The sequence below is a fragment of the Eurosta solidaginis genome, chromosome 5 (assembly GCF_040869045.1).
Source record: "Eurosta solidaginis isolate ZX-2024a chromosome 5, ASM4086904v1, whole genome shotgun sequence".
NCBI lineage: Eukaryota > Metazoa > Arthropoda > Insecta > Diptera > Tephritidae > Eurosta > Eurosta solidaginis.
Genome location: NC_090323.1, coordinates 254,173,399 through 254,193,507, shown reverse-complemented (window position 1 = coordinate 254,193,507; position 20,109 = coordinate 254,173,399). Strand labels below are relative to the sequence as shown.

The window sequence follows — 20,109 nt, the reverse complement described above, 5'->3', positions numbered from 1 at the left end:
TGGAGACAAAATAAGGGAAAATCACCATTTAGCAAAATGAACCTAGGGTAACCCTGGAATGTGTTTGTATGACATGTGTATCAAATGAAAGGTGTTAATGATTATTTAAAACGTAGTGGGCCTTAGTTCTATAGGTGGACGCCTTTTCGAGATATCGCAATAAGGGTGGACCAGGGGTGAATCTAGAATGTGTTTGTACGATATTGGTATCAAATTAAAAGTTTTAATGAGGGTTTTAAAGGGGGTAGCCCTTAGTTGCATATGTGAAGGCGTTTTCGAGATATCGACCAAAATGTGGACCAGGGTGACCCAGAACATCTTCTGTCGGGTACTGCTAATTTATTTATATATGTCATACCATGAAGAGTATTCCTGCCAAGATTCCAAGGGCTTTTGATTTCGCCCTGCAGAACTTTTTCATTTTCTTCTACTTAATATGGTAGGTGTCACACTCTTTTCGTAATTTCCGATATCGGAAAAGTGGGCGTGGTCATAGTTGGATTTCGGCCATATTTTATACCAAGATAAAGTGACTACAGATAAGTACGTGAACTAAGTTTAGTTAAGATATATCGTTTTTTGCGCAAGTTATCGTGTTAACGGCCGAGCGGAAGGACAGACGGTCGACTGTGTATAAAAACTGGGCGATGCTTTAACCGATTTCGCCCATTTTCACAGAAAACAGTTATCTTCATAGAATCTTTGTCCATACCAAATTTCACAAGGATTGGTAAATTTTTGTTCCACTTATGACATTAAAAGTATTCTAGACGAATTAAATGAAAAAGGGCGGAGTTACGCCCATTTTGAAATTTTCTTTTATCTTTGTATTTTGTTGCACCATATCATAACTGGAGTCGAATGTTGACATAATTTACTTTTATACTGTAAAGATATTAAATTTTTTGTTAAAATTTGACTTTAAAAAAAAATTTTTTTTTAAAGTGGGCGTGTTCGTCATCCGATTTCGCTAATTTTTATTTAGCGCACATATAGTAATAGGAGTAACGTTCCTGCCAAATTTCATCATGATATCTTCAACGAATGCCAAAGTGCAGTTGGCAAAACTTTTAAAATACCTTCTTTTAAAAGTGGGCGGTGCCACGCCCATTGTCCAAAATTTTTTTAATTTTCTATTTTGCGTCATAGGGTCAACGCAAACGTAATGAATTATCGCACTTTTTCGGTTTTTCGAAATTTTCGATATCGAAAAAGTGGGCGTGGTTGTAGTCCGATTTCGTTCATTTTAAATAGCGATCTGAGATGAACGCCCAGGAACCTACATACCAAATTTCATCAAGATACCTCAAAATTTACTCAAGCTATCGTGTTTACAGGTGGACGGACAGACGGACGGACGGACGGACGGACATGGCTAAATGAATTTCTTTTTTCACCCAGATCATTTTGATATACAGAAGTCTATATCTATCTCGATTAGTTTATGCCGTTACGGATTACCGTTATGCGAACAAAGTTAATATACTCTGTGAGCTCTGCTCAGCTGAGTATAAAAACAACGACAATTTAAAAAATAATTGAATAATTCTGTTTTCTCGACTACAAATTGAAAGCATTGAAAAAAATTAAAACCAAATTGATTACTCTCAAAAATATTTTGTGGTTTAGTTGTTATTGCTTGTTGTCAAATTGCATCTGCGTGCAGTTAAATTCGTGTTGTACGCTTAATAAGATTGCCCTAAGCTTGGTAAAAGCAAATTCAGTGGATAAGAGAATGGAGCATTTCTACCTTAAGAAATAAACAATTAATTATCAGAGCATCATAGCAAAAAATAATATCTTATTGCTGCAATTGTTTTTTATTTAAGTGAAGGCGAATTTATTTTGGATGCAGAAGTATTTATTTAACTGCTAGCAAACCCTCTCTTGCTTCGCAGCGGTTAAGTTTAATATTTGTACAAATAATTCCAAAGTACTTTAAGCCATTGCGTAATATTTCCTCCTGAAGACTTATTGCCTTTTAACTTCTGTTTGTAGGTTTAATCTTGCTCCCACTGCTTAGCGCCTTCTTCTATTATTCTTTGTCCTCTCCCTTTCTTCTCTTTCAATATTAATTCCTTTCGTTTACAGCAGCCCAATCTCTGCTCATCCACCTCACATCCGCCTTCGTATTTTGTCCTCCCAGTCTGCCTTGTCCTCTCACCCTTCCTTTTGACTCCTGTTCCACTTTTGTTTCGAGTTTTTAAACTCGAATATGGAGTTGGAAGAGGTTTTAGTTAGGCTTCAAACCCCACCAAGGGTATGGTGTGTTCACTCAAATCATAAACTGTTACCAAGGAAAGCTCGTCTTGGGCGCTGGTCAAACGTTTCTTTGACCAGTGTGAATTGGTGCATTGGAAGGTTAGGCCGACGGTCGGTCGGTCTTTGACTCTGAGAACAAGATTCATCGCACGTAACCCTTTCTTTTTGATTTCCGTGAAGGGACTATCTTTCTTTCAACTTTCCCACTATACCTACTGCTAATTGTGCTTATCTCTCTCCGTTTTCTTCTGCTTTTCCTATCGCTCTGTTTTGTCATTTTCCTTTCTCTATCTTTTTTCCCACTTCAATTTCAGTTACTATTTTTCATACTACCTTACCCTCATCTCTCCCATCTCTTCTCCATCTTTCTCTCCTACTTATCAGATTCATATACAACATCACTACACCTAATATACATACTTTGAAGATCTAGCGAGATAAAGTTTTTTTGAAAACACGCTCAGGTGGCTTAAGGAGTGTTGCGGATATAAGCAGTCCTGTTCAGAATATGAACAGGTCAAAGCATTTAGGTCTTTGGATTTTACTGGGGAATATTCAAAGTCCTTAACTCGCTGGGATCCAGCCGAACCTTTTACGTTTCCATTTCAGCTTTCGTTTTCGTTTTCATTTGTGTTTCCATCTCCTTTGCCTTTTTGTTTTAATTTCCGTTTCAATTCTTATTTTCACTTCCGTTCATATCATTTATATTTTCGTTTAAGTCCCATTTCTGCTTACATTTGCGTCCCCGTTTGAAGTCCCATTTCTTTTTCCTTTAACATTAAGTAGTTTCCGTTTCCTTTTTTGTAACTGTTTACGTTCTAGTTTCCTTTTCCGTTTCTATGTCTATTTCTGTCGGCGTTTCCATTTAGATATCCGTCTCGATTTTAATTTTCGTTTTATTTTTTGCGTATGTTCATATTTTCATTTTTATCTCCCCTTCCGTTCAATTTCTGTTCCATATGAGTTCTCATTCCTGTTGCGTTTGTTAAATCTTTTTTGTTTCTTCTATTTTTTGTTTATATTTCTTTATCCGTTTTTGTTTCTACTTCCTGTACAATTTTTAGTTCCGCTACAGTTTTCCTTTACATTCTAGTAACTTGTTCTAAATTTTTGATGTCACTTTGCCCCGAAGTTGAACCCAGGAACCTCGGTGTGGTAGGCGGCCACCTAAAATTAATATGAACTATTTCTCGCCTTGATGTTCGTTATCAGAGGGATACTGGCGAGATATGTTGGGCTTCAAACCAAAATTGCTGCAGTGGTTAGGGATTAATTCAGAAGAAAAGGAATTACAGAAGCAACTTAACGTTAGCAACTAAGGCGAAGGCGTGAAATTATACGAACATTAAACATTTTTGATTTTGAGGGGTGACTTATCGCATCACATATGCTTTTTTCTGCATCATTTTAACAAGCTGAAACTGCTCCCACATGTAAAAAGATACCTCAAAGCTCTAAAAGGTCAGGCCAGAACGGCGCGCCAAACAAAGAAAGCGCGCTCAAAGTGCAAGATTTCTTAGCTCATTATTTAAACAACGCTCTACTGCACCGCTAGAGCGCAGAGCAAGCGACTGTTAACGCTCGTGGCCAGATCACCATTATTCTATAGATTAATTTGATTTGCTACGTTCTGAGTATGAATGGATTGACACTGAGCGCTAGCTTTAAGGCTCCATTACTGATACTTAGCATAGACTTGACTTGACTTGAGAACTGTCACTTACAGTTCTGTTAAATGAACAGTGCATGTTACTGATTACTCAAAACTTGGCAACACTTAACTTGACTTAAAAGTCTGTTGAATTTTGATTTTCTATGTAATTTCTAAGTGACGTTTACATTTTGAGATGCCATTTGTTTGTTTCCATGTCATTTTGACATTTTGTCATACTAAGTGACATTTATTTAAAAGTAAATTTCAAACCTGATTATGATGCCAAATTGTATGCGCTAAGTGGAGTATAATCGTGGCTAAGTTGCCAAGTTTACGCCAAGTCAAGTCAAGTCTATGCTAAGTATCAGTAATGGAGCCTTTAGAGAAACTCCACAACAGTGTTAGAACTTTGCTACAACCGTAATATATTAATTAAGTTATGCAAAGAGTTTAGATACTCACTACTTAAACTCCTTTGAGCAAATAAAGTATAAGGAATAAGAGGAGGGAAAAATACAATAGAAAAAAGAGAAGGAAAGAAAAGGTAAGTGAGGTAAAGCACTTTCAAATACAATGAAAAATGTTTAATGACTGCACATAAACCAAAGCAATTTGGAGATTAAGGAAGAGACATTAGTACAATTAAAAGAAAGAAGTTTCACACAACCTTTATTATTTGAATAAAAAAACAATGGCGCGATCAACTTCCGAAGGGATTTTGGGTCGAGCTTCTCTTCCAATTTGCGTCATTCTCCTTTTGATTTTTTCTAAATCAATCGGCTGTTTGCAAAGCCTCTGCCGAATGACGACACCGCTTGTTTTCTAATTGAAAAACAAGTTTCTAATTTTTGAAGTTGCTTTGCCCGGGACTTGAACCTTGACCTTCGGTGTGGTAGGCGGAGCACGCTACCACCATACCACTGCGGCCGCTATTAAATATATCTTTTTATATTAGCTAGTACCTCAAAAGATTTTAACCAATTCTTAAGAAATTTTGTCTACATCTAATAGCAACATTTTTTTGGTGTCTTATTAAGATGCTAAACTTCTAAGATTGACAACTTTTTTAAAATAAAAAAAATTTAGTTGGATATGCATTCCAACGAAAAGTAATTTAAGTCATCTAAAAAAATAAAAAAGTTTTCATTAAAATTGGGTTGCCATCTAAACAGGACAATTTCGATAATATTGTCGGAACGTTTTCATGATAATTTCGTGTGTCACTTCAAGATTATTGCACAAATATTTGGAATATTTCGTGATCATTTTGGAAATATTTCGGAATTATTTGATATCGATACTAGGTTAATTTCGGGATAAACCTGAGATCATTTCGGGATATTTTCGAGAGTAATACATAATTATTTTTGAGCAAGTTTTTCTTTTATTTTTTGAAAACTTTTTGGACATTACACACATTTTATTGTATGTTCGCCGATTTTGATAAAATTTCATATACGGAAAATGGCTACGTTCTTAGCTCTCATAACTACGACTTGGCACTTGAAAACCTCATAAAGTGGCAACCTATTTTGAATAAAAATCAAATTTTTTGAAATGCGAATATGAGCTTTAATTTAGATTGTATTTCAAACCAATTTTTTTAGTAGCTGTGTCACTTAATAAGAACCATTTCATGATATATTTCGAGACCATTTCGAGATAGCCTCAGTACAATAGTTTCATAACTGTTTCGGGATCATTTCGAAACAATTATAGGACCATATCGGGTGTTTTTCGGCATTAATTCGGAACTGTTTCATGTTCATTTTATGATTGGCTTATCGCATTATTTCAGATTATTTTTGAGATCTTTTGTCATATTTTGAAAAAAAAAATCCAAAATTTTTTTGATGAAGCTTTATATATCCTACAATCATAGCCCTCCTCTTCATATGTCGGCACCGACAAAATTTCATAAGTATGCCAACTTATTTAGATTTCCAAGAACTTAGTTAAACATAGGAATATGGTTATCAAACGAAAGGAAATTGACTCCAAGCCATATCGCGGTTTTTATACCATTTTTATATGAATTTGGGATAATTTCAGGGCTATTTCGCGAAAATTGGACACTTTTCTCATGCTCATTTTAGTCCACTATGAGGATAGTTTTGGATAAATTCGAGGTTTTCTGCAACACCTCGAGATACTTCCGGAATTTTTTCGAGACTATCTCGTGAAACTTTGGAAATTTTCATTTGCTTCAGGATCACTCCGGAACCATTTCGGGACTATTTCACATTACATATATTATTTAATTTTTTTTTTTCGCATTTTTCTCGAAAAATCATATTGTGACGGATATTAGTGACACCAAGTGATACTCACATCACTAATCTGATACTAAGTAAATAAAGCCACAACAACAATAAAGCAAGCAGTCACTTGTATTTGCATAAACGAATCAATCATTATATCTACACATATGTACGTACACGCAGCGGAGAGAAAACGCACAAAGCCAGGCATATATCTGAGATACTCCCAAAAGTGTGCAATAATTTGTGCAAGTATCACACACATACACACGCGCATATGAGAGGCTGTAGGCGTGCATCTGTAGTTATAGCTGATAAGTTTATAGCTGATAAATAAGTAGTAGATTCTAGAAATAGAAACGCCTAGAAGTATGCGAGCGACACAGAACAGAGTATAAAAGAGCGCCAGCTGAGCATTCAGTATTCAGTTTGATTTAAACACGCTATCTGTCGAGCAATAGAAGTGTTATTTTGAAAGTAGTCTAATAAAGACCATTTTGCATTATCGAAAATCGGAGTTATTTATTCAACAGTTTAGTGATTCGAACGTTAGCAGAAGGTTGCAAATAAGTGGAATTGCACTAAATTCGTTACAATATCTAGGTGTTCACTAGACTGGGTCGAGAAAAATGTTGCTAATGCCCGTCCCTAAATTTAAAGATTATGTTGAGAAGGTTTTGGAGAAAATATTTTTAATTTTTTTTTATCCTTCGAAATACAGCAGGAGCGAGGAGGAAGAGCGGACCGCACCCACATTTTTCCTTTTTCAATTTGCTGAACGCGTTAACAAAAAAAAAATAAAATTTCGAAATGTAGAATTTCGAAATTCGTAAGTCGATATCTATTTTTTGGAGGCTAAGTTCGAAAAACGGAGATAGTACTTTTTTACTAAAGCCTCAATCTCTAGAAAAAAGTGGGGTTTGTCCAATACCCAGAAAAACGGTTGATTTTGTCGCATAGCGTTATTATTATAAATACGAAACAACAGGTTTGACTCAATCATGTGAAAACGTCTTCATAGCTTAAAAGGACATTAAACGGAAATGTGAAGCTTCTTAAGGCCAAAATAATGACATATCAATTTTAAAAATCGGACGTCAAAAACCAAATTACAACGAAAAAACCTTTTCGGCTGTATTTCGAAGGATCAAAAAAAAAAATTTAAAATAAATTTTCCGAAGCTCTCTCAACATAATCTTTAAATTTAGGAGCGGACATTAGCAACCAGTCTAGTGTTCACACTAGCAAAAATTTCACAAGATTGCCACCTATTTAAATTAAAAAATTTAATTGTGTTCATATATGTAGGATTTAAAAAAAATTCACTTTATGTCGTATTCCAAAAAATAGAGATATATACATATATTTTGTAGGGCTTCCACATAACCACAACTCATTATAAGTAAGTTGATATTAGATATTTTCATTTTACTTAAAGACTTTTGGCTATTACTTGCAAAGTACTAGGTACTCACACCCTTTTTTTCTGAAAAGGTATACCATTAAAATTCACTACGACATTATGAGTTCTACTACCATTTTTTTCCTATTGCTTAACCACTTTGCACACCAGTAGTTCTAACCCTGCACCACAAGAGTTTCTAGAGACGAATTGACTTGGTGTAGGGAAAAGCGCGCTCACACACACACCATATGACTTAAGTGGAGTAGCTGCCTTTGTTGCTTTGATGTTGGAGCAATGTAACTATTTCCGTTTTGCACGCTCACACACACAGAGGCGCAAAAGTTTTCAAATTTACAAATCGAGAAGTTAACTTTGTGCGCTCAGAAGCTACATTCATTTGTAAGATCGTGTTATCTCGAAATGGAACGAATTGCAAGCACTAAACAACAAAGCAGACGATCAACAAGTGCTGCTAGCTGCTAAGTTCAGGCTTTCGAATTCTACACAAAAAGTTCGTTAAAATTTAGTTTCTCACGAGCGGTCTTTTGGTTTAAACGTTTCTTGTCGGGCGGATGGTGGCGCATGCGCAAAACAAAGCTGCATATTAATATTGATCTGAAAATAATAATAAACTACTATTATGTGCCATTTATAAAACAGCGTTATTATATTTAAATAAAACGAATACTTAAACGAAATTATCGGAAAACTAACAAACATACTTTCATACAAAAATTAAATAAAAAGCGATATAAACTTCAACGATAGAACATTTTTTTTTATTAGCGCGGAATTGTGTTCAGAATTTAAAACAGTGCCAAAGAATTTTTATACCAAGTGCACCCATACTTTTTTTTTTGATGAAGTGGTAATGATTTTCTTTTATTAAAAAAATGAATTTTTAAAAACTAATAGTAATTTAGTTTTGCAATTGAACGAAATCAATAGCTGTTATTGCTCTATCTACCTAATACTTACATTAGTCAGTGCAAAAATTTGTGGCTCGCCTGGTGGGTGGCAATGTAAAAAAAAATTTTTTTAAAGGCGTAACGCAATACGTATAAAAATACAGACTGGTTAGAATCGAAAACAAACTGCATATGGGTGCGACATAAAGAAATACGCATAAACATAAAAATATATTTACATGTTAGATGACTTACATATATGCTTTTGCATAAATATCTTCTCGTTCAAGACGTTTATTTCAAGTAAGAAAAGAAATAAATAAAACAAGTCAGAAAGACTATGTTCTAGGGAGATTGAACATTATATACCCAGTGGTGTGTTTAAGTAATATTTTATATAAAGATGACACGCCTTTTTATGAGTGATTCACATGTGATATAATGAAAAGTATCGATTTCGTATTGACTCGATGTATCAACCGAAAAAAGTCGTGTACCCAGTACAAAAACATCGGCATCAATTTCCACAAGACATTTTTATAGATCAAAGTATTAGTATAAATCCCATAAACTAGAGGTCGATGGAAACGGTAGATTACACTGCAGATGGATCTTTACTTAGCGCAAAAAGTTTTCTACCGCATTATTATCTCAAGACCCATATCTTTACAGCACCATGATAAAAAGAAACGGCTTCCAATCCGAGTCCCCGAAGTCACGCAACGCACTGCAGCTTACGGATAATGACGGCAATAAACAGAAATTTGGAAGGAAAAATATTTGTGTGTCGGCAAAATAAACAAATCAAATATTTTTAGCTAAACAACGCCAGGCCCATTTCTCTCTCACCACAAAAAGAAGAATTTCCCTTTCTGATTCTGAATCTGGTTTTGATATTTTTGTTTTGCTTGAATGTATTATCAATAAGTAGGCCATGTCACACCCGTTCTCAAAAGTTTTAGGTAGGCCCAGTAATCTAAATGTTAATTTAAGATGCCATTATTTCTCAGGACCAAATTTTATGGATTTGTCTATATACAAAAAGTGAGCTGGGTTATTCGCCGATTTCGACCATCGACCTTTTAATTTTGATGATGTTACAGACACTTTTGCGGAACAGAAATCACGAAAAAAAAAGATTTTTCTTAATAAATATCTTATTGATTTTTATTTCATTGTTGGTTGGGTTGAACTGGCTGGTCCATGAGGAACTCACATAGACTGAATAAGTCCGTAGTGTTACCAGAAGTTTGTTTTAACGACCAAACTGAAAAACCCTATCAAAAACCAGGACCTATGTTATAAAATAACTCCGTCCTCTTGGCAAATACTAGAAGCTTCCTAGGACTTAAGCCACTTGCTGATTCTAGATCTGACAGCTGTATCACTCCTAATAGCTGGAGTCTTAGCCTGGCAAGTGCAGGGCACGAGCACAGAACGTGCTCGATCGTTTCCTCCTCCAGCCCGCACTTCCTACATCTGCTATCACTGACCAAGCCTAATCTAAAGGCATGTGACGCCAGAAGGCAGTGTCCAGTCAGAATACCCGTCATGAGTCTACAGTCCTCTCTTTTTAATGATAGAAGCATCTTTGTTAGTCTAAGGTTGTAAGACCTGCACATAATCTTCGACACTTTACAGCCACCCACTTTAAAACCCACGCCTTTCCTGCTTGGTCGATCATGTGCACCTCTCGCCTTCGCTTAATTTTACCCAGTTTAGTTGGGACGTCTACGGAGCAAGCTTCAAGAGATGCGTCCTTTTAGCTAGTTGATCCGCTTTTTCATTCCCATCTATTCCCATATGCCCTGGGACCCAATATAGATGTATGCTTCTCCCTGTCCCGATTCTCTCCAGGGACTGCTTACACTCTAACACGCATTTAGATGCTGGGCTATGCGAGATTATTGCCTTAATTGCTGCTTCACTGTAAATATAAAAGTTAACACGATTGCAGGTTGGGCTTTTTTCTTCTAGGGTTTCTACTGCTTTGGTTACGGCTACTATTTCCGCTTGGAAAACGCTACAGTAATCCGGCAGCTGTAGGATCTGTTTATATCTGGATCAGCACAGTACAACGCAAACCCTACTTTGGAACCATCGGTGTACACATGTATCGCCTCGTCCGACATTTAAGCACCCTTGCGCCAATCTTCCACCTCTATTGTGGCCTTAAGATCTCCCTCGAAGGGCATATAGAGAATCAGGTAGTCTGTTCGTCTTGTGAATGATGACGCTATACTACTATGGCCGTATGGTCGGCGCTGAAGCTGCGCCGAGGGCGATAAGCCCCACGTACACCCCAGCATTATTTTACATGCATAAAGTGCCGTTGAAGCCTTCTTCACCCTCTCCTCCACGTTGAGCTTCCATGACAGATTACTATCTAGGATGATTCCTAGATACTTTGTGCAAGGTATTTCATTGTAAATGCATGCAGGTTTCCTCACGATGTTGTTCCTTCAACGAAAAGCTAGCAAATAGAGGATTGCATTGAGATATTATGTTCGCATAATGAATGTGAAGTCTTCCATACGCATTAGACTAACATGGACTAAGAGGAGGTATATGGCCATTAGTGGGACATATACAATGTGTAATTGAATTCGCTGAAAATCTCAAAGTTTATTAAAATTAAACTGAGTACAATGTGATGATTCGTATTGACAAGGTCCCATTGAAAAACTTTGCCACGGGCCCCAGATCGTATAGTTACGCCACTCGTAGGATAGATAAATCAAATTGGGTATATAGTTTCATTGTTGTAGTCATTCATTATATACTAGCACCATTGGGTATAAAAATAAAATAAAAAGTATTAGAAATAAAAAAGCAATTTAAAACTGGTAGCAAAAACTAGAATTTCTGTGACATTTATTTTTTTCTGTTTTTTTTTTTTCTAATTGAGAGCAGCGTAAAATTAACGAAAGACAGCTGGTGAACTAAGCGCGCACTGACAAGTTTAAAGAAAATACATATTACAAATAAAAAAATATATAACTAATTATAAATAGTACAAAAAAAAACGAATTTATCAATTGATTGATTTACTTTGAAATAATTTAAAGTGCAATTAACAATTTATCGATCGATGCAATTCAATAACTTAGCCTCAGCACAGCAGCGCAGTTGTGACTACTAAGCTTAGTGTGAGAGAAAAAAACAAACAAAAAATCACTCAGTGTAAAAAATATATATAAACAAGTACATATTTACTTACAAAAAAAAAAAAAAAAAAACAAAAAATTGTCTTAGTAAAACGCGAATTTACTTGCGTGCGCGCCAACTTGTCGTGCTTGCACTTCCGTTCCATTCAAGGCGCAACGCGCAAAGAACAGCCAAACAAAGCCGACGACGACACCGCCCACCTGTTGATACAATCGCTGTTGTTGTGATGTGCGTTGTGCGCCCTCTTGCTTAGCCAATTTGCCGTTTTATTTGCACGAGGTATGTACATGCGCATACACACATACATATATATGTATCCATGAATATATAATTTTTATACTCAGCGTGCTTTGCACACAGAGTATATTAACTTTGATTGGATAACAGTTGGTTGTACAGGTATAAAGGAATCGAGATAGATATAGACTTCCATATGTCAAAATCATCAGTGCCGAAAAAAAATTTGATTGAGCCATGTCCGTCCGTCCGTCCGTCCGTCCGTTAACACGATAACTTGAGTAAATATTGAGATATCTTCACCAAATTTGGTACACGAGCTTATCTCGACCCAGAATAGATTGGTATTGAAAATGAGCGAAATCGGATGATAACCACGCCCACTTTTTATATATGTATATAACATTTTGGAAAACACAAAAAACCTGTATATTTAGTAAATAATACACCTAGAATGTTGAAATTTGACGTGTGGAGTGATATTGAGACTTTTGATAAAAATTTAAAAAAAAATTTAAAATGGGCGTAGCACCGCCCACTTGTGACAAAATCAATTTTACAAATATTATTAATCATAAATCAAAAATCGTTAAACCTATCGTAACAAAATTCGGCAGAGAGGTTGCCTTTACTATAAGGAAAGCTTTGAAGGAAAATTAACGAAATTGGTTAAGGACCACGCCCACTTTTATATAAAAAATTTTTAAAAGGGTCGTGGACGAATAAAATAAGCTATAACTTTGCAAAAAAGTGGTTTCTATCAATGGTATTTCATTCCCCAAGTGGATTTATAACAATAAATAATAAAACTACAAATTTAAAAAAAGGCGCATGGCACCGCCCCTTTTATGACTAAGCAATTTTCTATGTTTCCGGAGCCATAACTCATAGAAAAATTTACATATCGTAACAAAATTGGGTACAAATATTTTCCTTATAGCAGGAAATATTTCTAGAAAAATGGACGAGATCGGTTAAAGACCACGCCCACTTCTATATAAAAGCTATAACTTAGCGAAAAAGAGCTTTGTATCAATAAAATTTTACTTTCTAAATTGAATTATAACATTAAATAGGAAAACACTAAAATTTTTGAAAATGGATGTGGTCACGCCCCTTTTATGACTAAGCAATTTTTCCGGGAGCTATAACTCGAAGAAAAATCAACGGATCGTAATGAAATTATGTACACATATTTTCCTTATAGCAGAAAATATTTCTAGTCAAAATGGATGGGATCGGTTAAATACCACGGCAACTTAGATATAAAACAAGTTGAAAAGGGTCGTAGACTAGAATAATAAGCTATAACTTAGCAAAAAATAGTTTTGAATCAATGATATTTCACTTATCCAGTTTTATTGTAAGAGGAAATGGGGAGACATTTTTTTTAAACGTGCGGTGCCACGTGTTATGTAGAAAAGTAATTTATCTGAAATGAAATGTGCAATTGAAGCTCACGCTGAGTATATAATGTTCGGTTACACCCGAACTTGGACACCTTTACTTGTTATTTGTATAATTTAAAGAAACAAGTTTACGTTCTTCATTTGCATTCGCACATTTATTTATTTTTAATTTTATTATCTCGTTCACTTTTGCGTAAAATTTTGTTTAAACAAATAAGAATATCGCATCGCTTCGTTCTTATCACACTTAATTGAATTTTGGCCAAGTGCTAAGTGATCATCTCAAGAGCAGCAAAAATAAGGATTTGCATAATTATTTATTTTTGTTCATATGTTGGAAATTGTTGTTTGAAATGAGGAAAGTACAGTAAGTCCTGGATAGCTTGCAGTTCAGCCGAAAATATCATCATCATCATTAATTGTAACGCCACTTATCCCTGCTTCGGAATAATTTACGCGTATAAGAAGCACCAACGGAAGCCAAATATTTCTCCACCTGTCTCCTCCAACTCAGTTGTGATCTCCCTCTTCCTCTGTTTCTAAATACGGATGTCGATGCGTATACTTAAGAGCCGGAGCGTCTTCTTTCAAGCGCATAACTTGACCTAGCCTTTGGGCTTTTAGTCGATAAACTACTTTCATATCTTCGAAAGCGGATACAACTCAAAATTTAAACTCTTCTGATATATGTACACTAGGCTGGAGCGTCAACATATGGAAAATTTTTTTTTTCAAGTTTCAGAGTTCTAATAGGGGGGATAGGTGCCTAATAATAACAAAAAAATACCCTCTTTTTATATTGAAATCGTTCAATGTCTTCTGCCTCCGCAGTGCCTTCAAAATTTATAAGAACGCTCAAATGTATATGGTAAAATATTCAAATACTATATAACACTACTCGACAAAAAAAATCTCTACAAGAATGAAAGTACATTTTCATAATGAAAAATCGTCTCCTGCTTCCGAATATCACATCCAGTTATTCATATATGTAATATTTAATTTGTTTATTTATTAAGGTATTATTCTGAGAATGAATATTGAAGTTTTAAAAAGATTTTAAAAATTACGTAAACTGTTTGGCTTGTAAATCCTTTTTTGTTTCGAACTTAGTCATCAATTTCCGCGATTCCAACATGGTTTTTATTGCACCTAATCGTAACTTTCTTGAACACTGATAAACGGCAGATTCGGTCGTTACCTTCACAGCTCTCTCAATAGCTTGAGTATGACCAGGAAGCTTTAAAAACAAAGGTTTGTTCTCACCACCAGATTCTACAATGCCATGAATTTCTGCGCACCAACATTAAACAAACTTTTTTTAAAAATGACTCTATTTGCACTGCTTCAAAGAATTTCACTATTGTTTATCACGCCTACTATTTTTTAGTATTAATACTATGCAACAAGTGTTTTAAGAAACATCATAACCTTTTAACGAATGCAAAAATACAATTTCTTGGGTAAAAACAGAACATTTTTGATTGAGGACTTTCAATATAGCAGGGCTTATAAAGTCAAGGGCGCATCATAATGTCGTACTAGTACGCTTAAAATTTTCATAATTAAATTTACTACAACATAGAGGGGATAATTTTTTTTCGTCCATTGACTTTTTCTGATTTTAAAGTGGTTAAATCTGAAATTAAAAAAAAAAATCGTTATTTTTTCAAAGTTTTTTTTTAATGTTTTTTGGCATATTGGCCAAACTACTGAAGATACTTATAGAGTTAAAGGCAAAAAATGTTTATGGGGATTAGCATAATGTATAATTCAACAGCTTAAATCGAAAAAATAAAAAATTCAAATTTTTTACGTACCTATGTATATGAAGTAGTGTTTTGCAAAATTGGGAACTTTCATATTTTCACCGCTGCGGAGGCAGTTACTCTAATCCGAATTTGACAAAATTTTGCCAGACGTAATTTAAGCCCAAAGGACACCAGATTTTCACTATTACATTGCAGTCTGATGAAAAAAAAAATTTCGCTCCACCCTAATGTACACATCACAAGAAAGGACATAAATCTACTAATTATTTCAACAAAGTCCATGATTTCGAACAGTTCATCAGAACAGGTGTGAAGAGAGACTTATACAGCGCGATTTTTGTTTCCTGAGCGAGGACTTTGATTTCCAATTGTCTACTCTCTCCAGAATAGCACTCACAGTTCGATTTCTAGGCTGAAAATGCTGCTCATGCATATGAAGTGAGCATTTACTCAGCTTAGATCTTTTTTTTTTTTTAAATAAATAAATATAATGCCCGATAACCTCCGAAGAGATTTAAGGTCGAGGTTCTCTTCCAATTTGCGTCGTGCTCCTTTCAATTTTTCCTACAAATTGGCGGAACGGGACCTACATGTTTTATGACAACTTCGAACGGCATCTGCAAGGCAGATGAAATTCCACTAAGCAGCTTTTCATGGCAGAATTACGCCCGCACTGCTTGCCAAATCACTAACGAGGGGTGACTCCGGCTAGAAATTTTGTTTGTAATTGGAAAAAAAATTGTTTTCTTAAATATTTCATGCTACTTTGCCCGGGCATTCAACCTGGGACCTTCGGTATGATAGGCATAGCACGCTATCATCACAGCAGAGCGATCGCCAAGATAGAACCACACACGCGATTTTAAGCAGACTGATTCCGCGGTAGTAAGAGTCGTTTGCAAGACCGCCTAAGCGGAGATCACATTAATTCCAATATGCAGACATGTGTTCAATCGACAACAGTTTAGTCATGATCTTCACCAACTCCTGGCATCTGCATTTGAACAGCTCGCCAGGTAGTCCGTCTTTTCTAGGCGCTGTATTACTCTTTAGCCTGGATATCGGCTTTCTCACTTCGTCATAGTCAGATAGCGGTATGTGTATCCCGTAGTCAGGGATAGGTGTAACTAGTCGGTTATATCAATGCAATGTCCTGTACGTCGGTTACCAGTTCGCTATTTTCATTCCTGCTAAAATCTGTACTCAGTCTTAAAGTCTAGCGTCATCCCATGAATTTTATGGTAGAATTTTTGGAATTTTTTTCTTTCATACAGCATCTGAAGCTTTTCGTACGTCTTCTTCTTGTTTTGTTGTAGGGATAGGAGACTTCTCGAAGGTTTTGGGGAGTATTATTGATGGTCCTTTGATGGATATAGATCCGATACGTTCCGCTAAAAACACCATTAATAGTACCTTACCAGCCATTTCGGGAACGATCTAATATGACCACGTTGAATCTTCTAGGAAACCTCGCACCCTATGTGTTTTATATATTCATATTTGTAACAAGATTCGCTTCGGGTGGTTGAGGTTGACAATTGTGTTGAGAAGCTTGATATTGCACTTAACAACAACCCCTTGCATCCCTTCGCACTCACTCTGCTCGGCGTCACATTTCTTTCCTTTTATAAGGCGCTTCTTTTCCCACTTCGAGTCGCGATAGTGCCTCCACACACTGCACGTGAATTCGCCCTTACCCAGCGTGGCCCTATAGGTGGCGTACTTTTTTCCCGAGGAAGTGCAGCATTTCACATGTAGTAAGTGAGAAATATCTTCGCACTGCTCGGTTACATCGTCAGATCTCTCAATAAGCAATTGTGATAGACGAGTGGATTAATCGAACTCTTTTGTGGTATCTGCGTACATTTATTCTCTACTCATACGCATATGCCGCCTCTCCTTTATATCCATCGCCAGTATGCATATAATGAAAACACCCGCTCTATGTTAATTTGTGAAATATCAATTCAAGCGATACCATTTGATAACAAGTTTTGTAGGTTATCAATCGATTATTTCATGATTACCACCTTTTAATAGTTGAGATGCTATCGTACCTGAACATTATTTATTGTTAATAGGAAAGTGAAATTGTGTCAAACGTAATTATATGGCAGAATTGTTAACAAAATTGTAACAAAGCCTTATCGCTAATTGTAATCAAATATTTACATACATACAAACCTCAGTACGAGTTCGTTTCACTTATACGCACAAGTGCTTAATTATGCTTTTAGTAAATAATTTTGTTGTTGTTGTAACCCCACTGCATTGCTTGACTATGAACCTGTTGCGCTGGTAAGGTGAGTGCGATAGGGTTTCCGTGTGTTACTTGCTTTCTTATCAAATGTTTTCTTTCAGAGTTTAAGCTCCAGCTGACAGCCAACTCTAACCAACCTCAACGTGTTATTGTCTTATCTACTCTTATTGGGCACGTCGTTGATTTTCAGAATTAATAGCACACACAAAATCGTTTCAGCTATTGATTATCTACCTTTATGTGTATCTTTAATTTAATTTTTCTCATTTTATAATTTATTAATTTTATGTTACGCTAATCAGTAGCAAATTAAAGTTAAAATTTTTTTTTTTTAATTTCGGTCGTATTTTTGTTAGATAATATGAGCTGAAGACATGAGCTGTGATAGTAAAATACTTCACCAATCGATTACCAAATATATTCTTTATATCTTTAAGTGTGTACTATAATTATACATAATTATTAGAAGTAAGCAATGCACTTAAATTTGAACATTTTATCTGTCAGACAATTCGACTCGCTAATAATAGGCACAAGTGTTCATATTGGCTGAATTGAGCACGGACTCTTGTTTGCCACTTAATGGGCACTCAAATCACTATTGTATAGATCCTCTTTGTGTAAAGTATTTTGAGTTTTACTTAAGTACTCATCCCAGCAGTGAACCCCTTAAACAGTCAGAAAATTACTAGTTTAGAGCTAGTAATTAGTTTCAATGATTCCAGTATATCAGAAAAGCTTCAATGAATATCATAACAATGTGAGTGTAATTCAGAAAACCACATATATATTTTAGTTACTGGAATTGTATTTCAGAAAACCTCTACCTTAATTCAGAAAAGCTTAAGTGTATTTCTAAAAAAGTTAACTTTTTTTCAGATTTTCCAAATGTATTACAGAAAACCACAAATTTATTTCTGAAGATGTAAAAAGTATTTCAGAAATAGTTAAATGTTTTTCAGAAAAAACTCTAATGTATTTCAGAAAGTTTATGATGTTTCATAAAAATCCATCAATAATTGGGTACATTTTATTCTAAATAAAAATTTAGCCAAGTTAAAAGGATAACAGAAGTTAAAAAAGTAAAATTTGAAAATAAATTGAATTGAGCATCGGGGAGTACTGTCCCATATCTAACAGAGTTGCTAATCTGTTTTAACAACTAACAACTAAGCATGACACGGCGCTGTATGGCATAAAGTTACTAAATATGCCAAAACGTTGCCTAACGCCTTACCCTCATTAAAAGTTCTCGAAGTCATTTCTCAGGCTTCTACTTTTTGAATGATCCACGACGCATTTCCACCAATAGCAAACTTGATACACTTATATCACCGATATGTTAATGGAGCCTCTAGTTTCCTTTAAATTTTAATAAAAATGACTCACTTTTTCACAACACAACTGATGTCATAAAATATTTTTGCTGGAATTTATTTAAATTTGTTTTTTCTACAAGAATGTTTCTCCTTAAAACACTATTTTTTTTAACGTGTGAGATTTTCGGAAATCCATTTGAGATTTTCTGAATTACGTTTGACTTTTTCTGAAATACTTTTCCCTTCTTCTGAAATGCATTTGCGGTTTTCTGAAATATATTTGAAAAATCTGGAATAATGTTGGCTTTTTCTGAAATACAATTGACTTTTTATTAAAATTGGGATTCTATGAAAACATTGGAATATTTTAAGTACAGGTGGCTTTTTCTGAAATACATTTGCACTTTTCTGATATTAATAAGCTTTTCTGAAATACAATTAATTTTTTCTGAAAATTCTGGAACTAGTCAACACTTTTCTAAAGCCTCAGTTCACTGAATCTAAATTCGGTGTCAGAAATTTTAAATTGGTTCTGGTTTGCGGGATATTTATATCTGAAGGGGCTAAAAATATGTTTTTCTGCTATAAACGCCTTTTCATCACGAAAACTTTTTTTATTACTAAACAAGATACAAAATTTGAAAGTCCCACCGTTTTCCTTGAAAATGTAGTTTTATTTTTTAGTATACTCCTTTTACGATTACACTTGCTTGTGAGTCACTTAATGACTGCATGTAGGTGGGTTCAGCAAACTATGTATGTTCGGAATAAAAATATATTAAACTAATACAACAAAACATTTACGATAAAACGACGTCGACTAATCGATAAAACTATATAGAACTTTATCGATTACCTTATCTGCTTCGAAACTCCAAACCAAATTTAAGAAAGTGTGCCTGAAATTATGCTAAAGTATTGCTTTTGATCGCGGCGATCAAGGACGTAGCGTACAAAACGCGTATATCAATTTAACAAAATTAAATTTCGGGAAAATTTTAAAATACTTTCAAATGGCATATGTATATTTTAAATGAAATTAGTTTTCGTGGCAAAATTATTGAATGCAGATGAAAACGTTATTTCAGTTCCTTTATGTGAGTAGGTATATCTCGAAAGCAAAAACCAAGATGAAAAATCTGATTCGAAATTCAGATTAAGAGGACGCGGACCGTTGGAAATATATAAGGTAATTTCTGGATCTGGACTTTTCAAATTTTGTCGATCTGTGATATTAATGCGAAATCATCATGCGTGTACAAAGAAATTATGAAGTAATTTTTACAACAGTCACAACTACATGCATATATATAGCAGCGAGCACGAAAATAGCAGTGAAAATTTGTATAAAATCTCGTCAATTAAGTTCTTTTTTTTAATTGCAATCATTTAAAAATAATCCTCATTGAATTCTATAACTGTAACAAAGCAAATCAACCTCAAAAACGTTTTCG

General features: G+C 35.0%; 1 protein-coding gene across 1 annotated transcript in view; it reads left to right on the top strand.

Annotated features, from left to right (window-relative positions):
• Positions 1-8,069: 8,069 nt before the first annotated feature.
• form3 (formin 3) overlaps positions 8,070-20,109 on the top strand; it is a 192,732-nt gene continuing 180,692 nt past the window's right edge. Inside the window, 2 exon segments of the mRNA XM_067789857.1 lie at positions 8,070-8,793; positions 11,404-11,937. The gene's annotated coding sequence lies outside the window, so the exon portion shown is untranslated.